This window comes from Cebus imitator, unplaced genomic scaffold (genome assembly GCF_001604975.1).
Source record: "Cebus imitator isolate Cc_AM_T3 unplaced genomic scaffold, Cebus_imitator-1.0 Scaffold82, whole genome shotgun sequence".
Taxonomy (NCBI): Eukaryota; Metazoa; Chordata; class Mammalia; order Primates; family Cebidae; genus Cebus; species Cebus imitator.
Genome location: NW_016107397.1, coordinates 5,630,582 through 5,641,049, shown reverse-complemented (window position 1 = coordinate 5,641,049; position 10,468 = coordinate 5,630,582).

The following is a 10,468-nucleotide window of genomic DNA, read 5'->3' as shown; positions in this document are numbered from 1 at the left end:
GATTACAGGCACGTGCCACCATGCCCAGCTAATTTTTGTATTTTCAGTAGAGACAGGGTTTCACCATGTTGGCCAGGAGGTCTCGATTTCTTGACCTCATGATCCGCCTGCCTTGGCCTCCCAAAGTGCTGGGATTGAAGGCACGAGTCATTATACCCGGCCAATCACATACTTCTTATATCTTCATCTAGGTGCTACAAAGCCACAAAGCTAACCTGAAACCAAAGGTGTAAATGAATACCAAGATGGCGGCTCCAGGCGCGTGCATCAAAATCACCTTTCCCAAATTGAGATAGGAGGCAGGACTAACTCTGGACCAGATTGAAGACTAGCTGAAACAGGGAAGAGGGGAAAGCAACTCTCCCTAAGACATGCCCAGAGGGCCACGTCAGTTCACCATTGCCATGGCAACACCCAGAACTTACCACCCTTTCCAGTAAGCATCACCCTTTTCTAGAAAATTCTGAAGAGCTCACCCCTTAATTTGCAGGTAATCAGAAGTGGGTATAGATGTTACTGCAGGACTTCCCCTGAGCTGGTAGTCTCAGCACACTGCCTACAGGTAGCCCTGGTCTGCAGGAGCAGTCACAGAGTGTAACATTGCTGCTTCCATAAAGCTATTTTCTTCTACCTCTGGCTTGCTCTTGAATTCTTTCCTGAGTGAAGCCAAGAAACTTTCCAGGTTAAACCCCAATTTTGAGGCTCCCCTGCCCTGCATCAAAACGACAGAGAAGGCCGAGTCTCTTGGGCTGTTCACTGGGTCTCAAGGTGACCATGTGATGTATTCTTCTTTTAAGCACAGGCTGTAGGGGGGTTAAGGTCTTACCCCTGCAACCAAAGTCTTCGCGCAGCTTCACCGTGGGGTGGAGTTCCTGGCAGTGATATATCTGTAGTGCTGCTATTTAACTGGGTGATCTGCCTTGGCAGCTGCTGAGATCTCAGATCTCACAGAGATTTGAGACTTAATCACCCACAGCACCAACAAAGACCTGCTGTTTTTATGCAGCTAAAAAAAATATGACATCCAGACATAGCTCAGCCGTGCCCTGTCTCCACGGCATTTAAAACACCTCTGTCCATGTGGGGTGCCCAAATGTGCTAGGTTTCCTATTAGGGATTTGATCTTCAAAAAAAAAGAACCTACAAAACCACCACCACAGCACAAAAAAGCATGAAGAAAAGGTTCAGAGAGTGCTCTGGCAGCACATGAAGCTCATTTGAAGAGAAACTAAAACTCTAGAGTGGAGGGAAGCAGGAAAAGGGAGGGTGAAGTTGTGTAAATAGACTTGAAGAGCTCCATGCTCACTTCTGGAATGCTCTGCACACCGAGGGTTTGCTCACACTCTGAAAGGGAATTGTTTGGATGAATTTATGAATCTAAATCCACTTGAGGCTGCACATGGTGGCTCATGCCTGTAGTCCCAGCAGCTTGGGAGGCCAACGCGGGTGGATCACCTGAGATCAGGAGTTCGAAGCCAGCCTAGCCAACATGGTAAAATCCCATCTCTACTAAAAATACAAAAATAGCCAGGCGTGGTGGCGCATGCCTGTAATCCCATCTACTGGGGAGGGTGAGGCAGAAGAATTACTTGAACCTGGGTGGTGGAGATTGCCATGAGCTGAGATCATGCCATTGCACTCCAGCCTGGGCGACAAGAGTGAAACTCCATCTCCAAAAAACAACAAAAATTCACTTGAATGTCCTTATCATACTCTGTTTTCTCTGTTGGCTGAAATAAAGTCCACATCTCCCTCTGCCTTTTTTTTTTCTTTTTTAAAATTTCTTTGAGTTGGAGTCTTGCTCTGTCACCCAGGGCAGGGCAGTGGTGCGATCACAGCTCACTGTAGCCTCGAACTCCTGAAGTGAAGCCATCCTCCCACCTTAGCCTCTCGAGTAGCTGGGACTACCGACATGCACCACCATGCCTGGCTAATTGAAAAATTTTGGGTATAGTGGCTCATACCTGTAATCCCAGCACTTTGGGAGGCCAAGGTGGATGGATCACCTGAGGTCACGAGTTTGAGATCAGCCTGGCCAACATGGTGAAACCCCATATCTACTAAAAACACAAAAAATTAGCTGGGTGTGGTGGTGTGTGTCTGTAGTCCCAGCTACTCGGGAGGCTGAGGCATGAGAATCACATGAACCTGGGAGGCAGGGGTTGCAGTCTCCGTCTCAATAAATAAATAAATAATAAAATAAATTTTTTATTAGAGATGGGGTCTTGCTATGTTGCCCAGGCTGCTCTTGAACTCCTGGCCTCAAGCAATCCTCCCGCCTTGGCCTCCCAAAATGCTGGAATTACAGGTGTCTTTGTTTATTTTCTATGTGAGGCATCACAATATCTGTATGCCTGGCTGCCACCTGAGAAGGAAAGCTCTCGGCAGGCAGCCATCTGGTTTGTCTTTTCTCTGCCACTCCTCTGGACCTGGCATGCTGCCAGGAAACAGAAGGCACCTCATCAATGTTCAGCGTGCAAGGAAATCTCCTACCCAGGCTCCCCACCTCTAGCCTCACTCATTCTACCTGCCTGCTTAGCCCAGCCCCTGGGGCATTGCTCAGGTGACTGTGAAGGTGAAGGACTTTTACCCCCAGCTCCTCTCCCTAGCCTTCCCTTGGCTATATGGGATGACCCCCTTTTCCCTCACCAGCCAAGCCCTCTCATGCAGCTCTGGCATGAATCTCCTCTGAGACGTCCTCAGCCTGGAGTGTTCATACATTCTCCCTGCCTTGCAATCTTGCTTCTTCATGCCTTTCCTATCCAGCTCAGCTTCCATGGTACCGTGCACAGAAAGGGGCTTGGTAACTATCAGAAAAGCATTGGCCATCCCATATCCATCATGCTGGGTCTCTTAGGAAGCAAAACTTTCTCTCTTAAAGACTTATCACGGTAGTTCATGCCTGTAATCTCAATAGTTTGTAAGGCTGAGGTGGAAGGAACACTCAAGCCCAGGATTTTGAGACCAGGCTGGGCAACATAGTGACAGCCCATCTCTACAAAAAACGAAATTAACCGGGTGTGGTGGTGTATGCCTGTAGTCCCAGGTATGCAGGAGGCTGAGATAGGAGGATTGCTTGAGCCCAGGAGTTGGAGGTTGCAGTGAGCTATGGTCATGCCACTGCACTCCAGCCTGAGCAACAGAGACAGACTGTTTCAGTGGGGGGGGGGGATGACTTACCATGTATATACTGTGCTACAGAAACCTCTTTTTGTTATTACTTGAATGGAGCTGCAGACAGTTGGAAAAAAAATTCTGTTTTTTCATCAAGTGGAAAAAAAAAATTCAATAACACGGAACTCAGCCATTTGCACATCCGGATCCTTTTACCACAAATGGCTTAAGTGCCCAGACACGCCACTGTTCCCCTGCCACGTGAACGCCGCACCGGAGCCAAATGAAATTCCAGGCGGCAGGGGACAGGGCTCTCTTCAGCTTCCTGGAAATGTGGTCATTGGTGAGACCTGATACGGGGCTGTAACTGCAAGTGGTGAGAAAGCTGGTGCTCCTCAGTTGGTGCCAAGAGGCTCAGGGGATGGAAGCTCAGAGGGGTGGCCACTGAGGAAAGGTGATTCTTCTGCCTCAGCCTCCCGAGTAGCTGGGATTGCCAGGAATGCATCAGCATGCCAGGGTAATTTTTGTATTTTTAGTAGAGATGGGGTTTCACCATGTTGGCCTGGCTGGTCTCAAACTCCTGACCTCAAGTGATCTACCTGCTTCAGCCTCCCAAAGTGCTGGGATTACAGGTGTGAGCCACTGCTCCCAGCCCCTCTCCCCAGCTTTTTTTTTTTTTTTTTAAAGAAGCAAAGTCACTTTCTCTCTCTCTCTCTCTCTCTCTCTCTCTCTGTCTCTCTTTCTCTGTCTCTCTTTCTCTCTTTCTGATAGCTGCCCAGGGCAGGGAGGGCAGGTGACTCACCAGAGGGAAATAACAAATGTCAGCTAGAGGAAGTGTTCTAAAACTCACCTCGCCACTATCTCCTGGAATTTTCTTTTTTGGGGGCTAGGGGCAGCAGGAAAACAGATAAACCTGATGCTATTGAAACCTCCTGATGTGCCAGGTGTGGTGGCTCCTGCCTGTAATCCCAGAGCTTTGGGAGGCTGGGGCAGGAGGATCACTTGAGGCCAGGAGTTTGAGAACAGCCTGGGCTACATAAGTGAGACCCACCCCCCCCACCCCGGCCGCCTCTATTAAAAAAATTGTTGAGCCAATTGTGGTGGCACATGCTTAAGTCTCAGTTACCCTGGAGGCTGAAGGAGGAGAATCACTTGAGCACAGGAGTTTGAGGTTGCAGTGAGTTAAGATTGCACCACTGCACTCCAACCTGGGCAACACAGTGAGATCCTGTCTGTAAGAAAGAAAACAAGAAAACCCTTGCTGTAATGACCTTTTTACAATCCCTAAATCTGGGAGGATGAGAACCGTCTCTCTTCGCCTAAGTGTCTGCATCCGGACGACTGGTCATATGCAGGCTGAGCACATGTGGTTTCCCTGGACCTCGCTAGCTGAAAGCATTAACCCTTGCTTCTAGCCATCTGTGCCTATTTTTGCAGAAAATATGACTTTCGATTAAATTAACAAGCGTGGTAATGATAACAGTGGTGGAAAGAAGCGACGTGGTCAGGGAGATTAGAGAAGGGCAGAAAGGCAGGCGTGACCGGGCACTCCCGGAAGCAACTGCTGTTAGTCACGGCCACGTGTCCTCTTACCTGTGTTCTCCTACCCAAGACTTGGCGGGAGGTGACCTTAAATGTTTTCTTGTCATCTGACGCCCATGGGGACCTTGACTCTCTGCCGCTCCAGATCTCACAGCAGCGATAACAGATCAGGGCTCTCCAAGGGCGGTGAGGCCGCTTAGCAGGAGGGGTCTCCTTTCCACTGCCCCAGGCCCCATCATTGGAAAAATGGCAGTTTTACATGGGATGAATGAGATGACACATGGATGCTTTCGTTTCTACATTCTGCAAACTTTCTGGAAAAGTGCAAAGCCAGCCTCTAACCCAGACTCACAGACACAGGGCACTTCCTGTGTTACCCTCTCCCTTTTCTGGTGACAGAGTGAAACTCTGTCACCCAGGCTAGAGTGCAGTGGCACGATCTCAGCTCACTGCAGCCTCCACCTCCTAGGTTCAAGCGATTCTCCTGCTTCAGCCCCCCGAGTAGCTGGGACTATAGGCATGTACCACCATGCCTGGCTAATTTTTGCATTTTTAGTAGAGACGGGGTTTCACCATGTTGGCCAGGCTAGTCTCAAACTCCTGACCTCTAGTGATTTACCTGTCTTGGCCTCCCGAAGTGCTGGGATTATACGCGTGAGCCACCATGCCCAGCCCCTCTCCCATTTTTTTTTTTTAAAGAAGCAAAGTCCCCTTTCTTTCTCTCTCTCTCACTTTCTTTTTCTTTTCTTTCTCTCTTTCTTTCTCTCCTTTCTCTTTCTCTTTTCCTTTCTTTTTCTTTTCTTTCCTTCTTTCTTTCTTCTTTTTCTTTCCTTCCTCCTTCCTTCCTTCCTTCTTTTTCTTTCTTTCCCTCATTCTCTCTCTGTCTCTTTCTCTCATTCTCTCTCTCTCTCTTTTTTTTTTTTTTTAAACAAGGTCTTGCTTTGTTGCCCAGGCTGAAGTACCATGGTGAGATCATGGCTCATTGCAGCCTCCGACTCCTAGGCTCAGGTAATTTTCCCATCTCAGCTTCCCAAGTAGCTGGGGCCACAGTCACGTGCCACCACGACCTGCTAATTTTTTTTTTTTGGTAGAGATGGAGGTCTTGCTATGTTGCCCAGCTACACCATGTTGGCCAGGCTAGTCTCAAACTTCTGACCTCTAGTGATTTACCTGTCTTGGCCTCCCGAAGTGCTGGGATTATACGTGTGAGCCACCATGCCCAGCCCCTCTCCCATTTTTTTTTTAAAGAAGCAAAGTCCCCTTTCTTCCTCTCTCTCTTTCTTTTTCTTTTCTTTCTCTCTTTCTTTCCCTCCCTCCCTCTCTCCCACCCTTCCCCCTTCCCTCTTTCCCTGTCTCCCTCTCTCTCTCTTTTTTTCTCTCTATTTCTCTGTCTCTCCCTCCTTCCTTCCCTCCCTCCCTCCTTCCCTCCCTCTCTTCCTTCCTTCTTTCCTTTCTTCCTTCCTCCCTTCCTTCCTTCCTGACAAGGTCTTTATCTGTCACCCAGGAGAGTGCAGTGGCACAATCATAGCTCACTCCCCTATCTACTGGGCTCAAGTGATCCTCCTGCCTCAGCCTACTGAATAGCTGAGACTACAGGCATGCACTTACATGCCTGGCTAATTTTTTAAGGATTTTGTTGAGATGAGTTCTTACTGTATTATCCAGATTAGTCTTGAACTCCTGGCCTCCAGCAATCCTCCTGCCTCGGCCTCCCAAAGCGCTGGGATTATAGGCATGAGCCACTGTACCCTGGCCAAGCAATCTGGTTTTTCTTCAATTTCTGCTTTCCAGGATGAAAGACTCCCAACTTCATCATTATTTCCCTCATGGTGGCAAAAAGGCCTCCAGGACTCCAACCCTCGCAACTGCTGCCATACCTCTTCTTGAGGTTCTTCCAGGCAGGTAAGGAAACTTTCCCAGGAAGCACTCCCCATATTTTCCTTATTTGTCATTGAACACATGTACGCACTCCTGAGGCTGCATCAGGAACACTCTGGGCTGAAGCGCTGAGCCCTGGATCCTCTGGAACAATCACTCTGGCCCAGAGCTTGAGATCACTCTGTCTCCCCAGGTGGCCAGAGCTCAAGTTTTGCTCTTGTTTCCCAGGCTGGAGTGCAATGGTGTGATCTCGGCTCACTGCCACTTCCACCTCCTGGGTTCAAGTGATTCTTCTGCCTCAGCCTCCCAAGTAGCTGGGATTACAGGCATGCACCGCCATGTCCAGCTAATTTTTGTATTTTTTAGTAGAGACGGGGGTTTCTCCATATTGGTCAGGCTGGTCTCGAACTCCCGACCTCAGGTGATCAGCTTACCTTGGCCTCCCAAAGTACTGGGATTATAGGCATGAGCCACCATGCCCGGCCTGGGGAAGCAATTTTTAAGAAATGCTCTGTCTTGACACAGTGTTAAGGTTTTGAAGGAGTCAGGCAGCTTGCTGAATGGAGCCAGGTGCTACATAGGAGTATGGGTGCTGCTGTGTGCTTGAGCTGGGGGTGCTAGTAGGCCCCCCAGGGATGCCTGCCGCTGGCTTGTCATGAGCGCAAGGTTGAACAGTTTTGTGTATTCATTGAAGCCACAGAGCCTCTATTTGGATGCATGGATGCATTTCTGGCCTCTTGGGGAGAAAAAGAACCAGATGAAGAGGTTCTCAAAGGACTTGGTGTCCTCACTGGTTTCAAAAGGATGTTTTTCACAACCCTAGCAGACCTGTGCATGCTCAGGAAATGGAATTCATATCAGGGTCTATAATTGCTTAATTAATTCAGGCACAGGGGGCTTTTGGTAGGAGGGAGAATGGGAAGGTGGGTGGCTCGCCCTGGGTGCTCCTGGAGCTGGCAGCATCAGGCCCCAGGAGTCAGGGCTGTGGGAAAACCCACCCAGGTGGGGAACCACAGGCACTCAAAGGCTAACCCTTCAGCCACAGTATTTGACTAGGTGTTCAACTTGGCACACAGCCTCTCCAACCTGGAGGGCACATCAATTCTACTCTCATCAGCTGTGGACAAAGAGAAGGCTGTTAGTTAACTCTGAGCCCCAGGCTCTTCTGTGCATTTTCTCAGTTACCACCTGGAACTGGTTCAAGTTCACCCAGGTCCTGGCTCAGGAAGCACCTGCAGGGTCCTCTTAATGGCACTGCTCTGTCATCTAGCATCCATTCTGCAGGCTGCACCGGTGGGCCAGGCTCTGTGCAGGGTGCTGTGGGAGCAGAGATGGGTGGTACCTGTCCAGGAGTGTGTAGGGTCAGTGGGGAAGGGTGGGTCAGAGCACATCTGGTCACCTGCTGTAGGGGAGGAGCGCGGGCTTTAGAAGCGCTGACTATGTGCGCTCTGGGCCATGAAAGGGCTTTGCATGTTTGGGGAACATGGGTTTGACCCAGAGCCATGAAAGAGCTTGGCATGTTTGGGACACAGAGGTTCAGGGGACATGGGAGGGTACAGGGATAAGGGTTGTATGTGTAGGGGGAGGGGTGGTGGTAGAAAATGTGGCTAAAGGGGTAAACTGAGGCTGAGCCACAGAGACTTCCCTTTTTCCTTTTTTGAGATGGAGTCTCGTTCTGTTGCCCAGGCTGGAGTGCAATGGTGCTATCTCTGCTCACTGCAACCTCCACCTCTTGGGTTCGTGCAATTCTCCTGCCTCAGCCTCCAGAGTAGCTGGGATTACAGGCCTGCACCACCATGTCTGGCTAATTTTTTTTTTTTTTTTTTTAATAGAGACAGGGTTTCACCATGTTGACCAGGCTGGTCTCCAACTCCTGACCTCAAGTAATCCACCTGCCTCAGCCTCCCAATGTGCTGGGATTACAGGCATGAGCCACCAAGCCCAGCCCACGGAGACTTCTTAATAGAGTGGAAAACGGAATGCCAAGCCATGCCGGCAGCCAGATGGGTTTCTGGGACCAAATACATCTGAAGGCTGTCACGAAGGACGGTAGAACAGTGATAGGTGAGGAATGGCCAGGAAGGAGTCAAGGCAGGGAGGGTGGGGCCAGGACAGCTCTGATTGCCTATTGGATGTCACAGTGGCAAAAATCAAAGTTCTCTTTAAGGTATTTGTAACTGGGCTAGAACATTCAGTTAGAGGGCACAGGTGTGAGATATGGGCTTGGACAGGTCAATGGAGGTCCAGTGTTGAAGTGTTCATGGGACAGCAAGAGTGTGTCCAGAGGGCAGCCAGATTCAGAGTTGGGGCAGACACAGGATGCAGACAGGGATGCAGGGCTTGGCATCACCACCATTTTTATTTTGCACATTCCCTTCCAGTCTCCATTCCAGTGAGAAGCAGTTATAGCTCCTCTGCTACAGACAGCCCGGGCTGGAGTCCAGCTCTGGCTCTCATCAGCTCTGTGGCACATCACCCAGCTGAGCCTCTGTTTCCAGCAGCCATTGTTAGGACATGAGTGGATGCTTAGCATGGCCATGGTAACATGCACGTCACTTGCTAAAACATGTCACTTCTCCACCCCCAGGACAATAACGATCTGGTGATATGGTTTGGATGTTTGTCTACTGCAAATCTCATGTTGAAATGTGGCCTCCAGTGTTGGAGGTGGGGCCTGGTGGGAGGTATTTGAATGATGGGGGCAGATCCTTCATGGATGCCTTGGTGCCATCCCCATGGTGATTGGTGAGTTCTTGCTCTGTTACATTCACGCGAGTGCTGGTTGTTCAGCCTGGTGTCCCCTCCCCTCTCTCTTGCTCCCTCTCACCACGTGACACCTACTTCCTGTTTACCTTCTGCCATGATTAAAAGCTTCCTGAGGCCTCATCAGAAGCAGAAGCTGCCACCATGTTTCTTGTACAGCCTACAGAACTGTAAGCCAAAATAAACCTCTTTTCTTTGTAAATAACTCAGTCTTGCATATTCTTGATAGCAGTGCAGATGGACTAACCCATCCTGGTAGGCTGCCTTCATAGAAATCAAGGGAAGTCAATGCTTCTGCTGCCCTCAGAGGGGGAAGATCTGCTTTGCGGGAATTAACTTTTCTCAGGTTGTTATCTCTGATAGATACAGCTAGGCTGTTTCCCTACAAAGCACATGGAGGGCGCAATATGGTTCCATGTGATCACCCCTTCCTCCCGTCTTTTTTGCCCCAGGGGCAGGACTACAGGACACAGGGTCAGGTGGTTTTACAGAATGTAACTCACACAATAGTGCTGGTTTGCAGAGGACTGTTCTCAGAAGAGGGTCTGGAGGCACCAACACACACAGCAGATACGGGACCCAGGGCACCAGCACTTGGAGTGTGTTGCTGCTTCAACTGCAGACGGCAGCCTGCCTGATCCTTGTGGATGACAAGCCCTGTGCAGACTTTTAGACAGTTCCCTATTTTCCCTGCCTCATGTTCTGGTTTTAGACAATGAGACACATACACAGTGCCCAGGAGAAAATCTGATCCACAATCCACTCTGAAGACTTGTGATTTCCGTGAAAATAATAAGCAGAGACAAGTAATGAAGGCCTTGCCCTTACCAGAGGAACTCATGCTGAGGTTCCTTGGGACTTGGGGGGTCCTACCTCATGGCCTCCATGTGTCCAAAGAGTCAAGATCTATTTAACTCCAGCCTCAGTCAGACCTCAAAGGCTGTTCCCAAAAGGCCATTTGGAATTCAAGGGATGAACTGGGGATCAATGTGTAGAACAAGTGAAATTATTCCAATGAAAGATTTAGTTACGTCTGGTTTGCTCCTATCAGTCATATTTCATATAGTTTCTCTGATATTACATCAGAAGAATACTAAGTAGGGAGTTTGGTTGTACAACTTTAATAATGCCAACAAAAGAAAGGAAATACATTTGAGGATCTATGAGACTC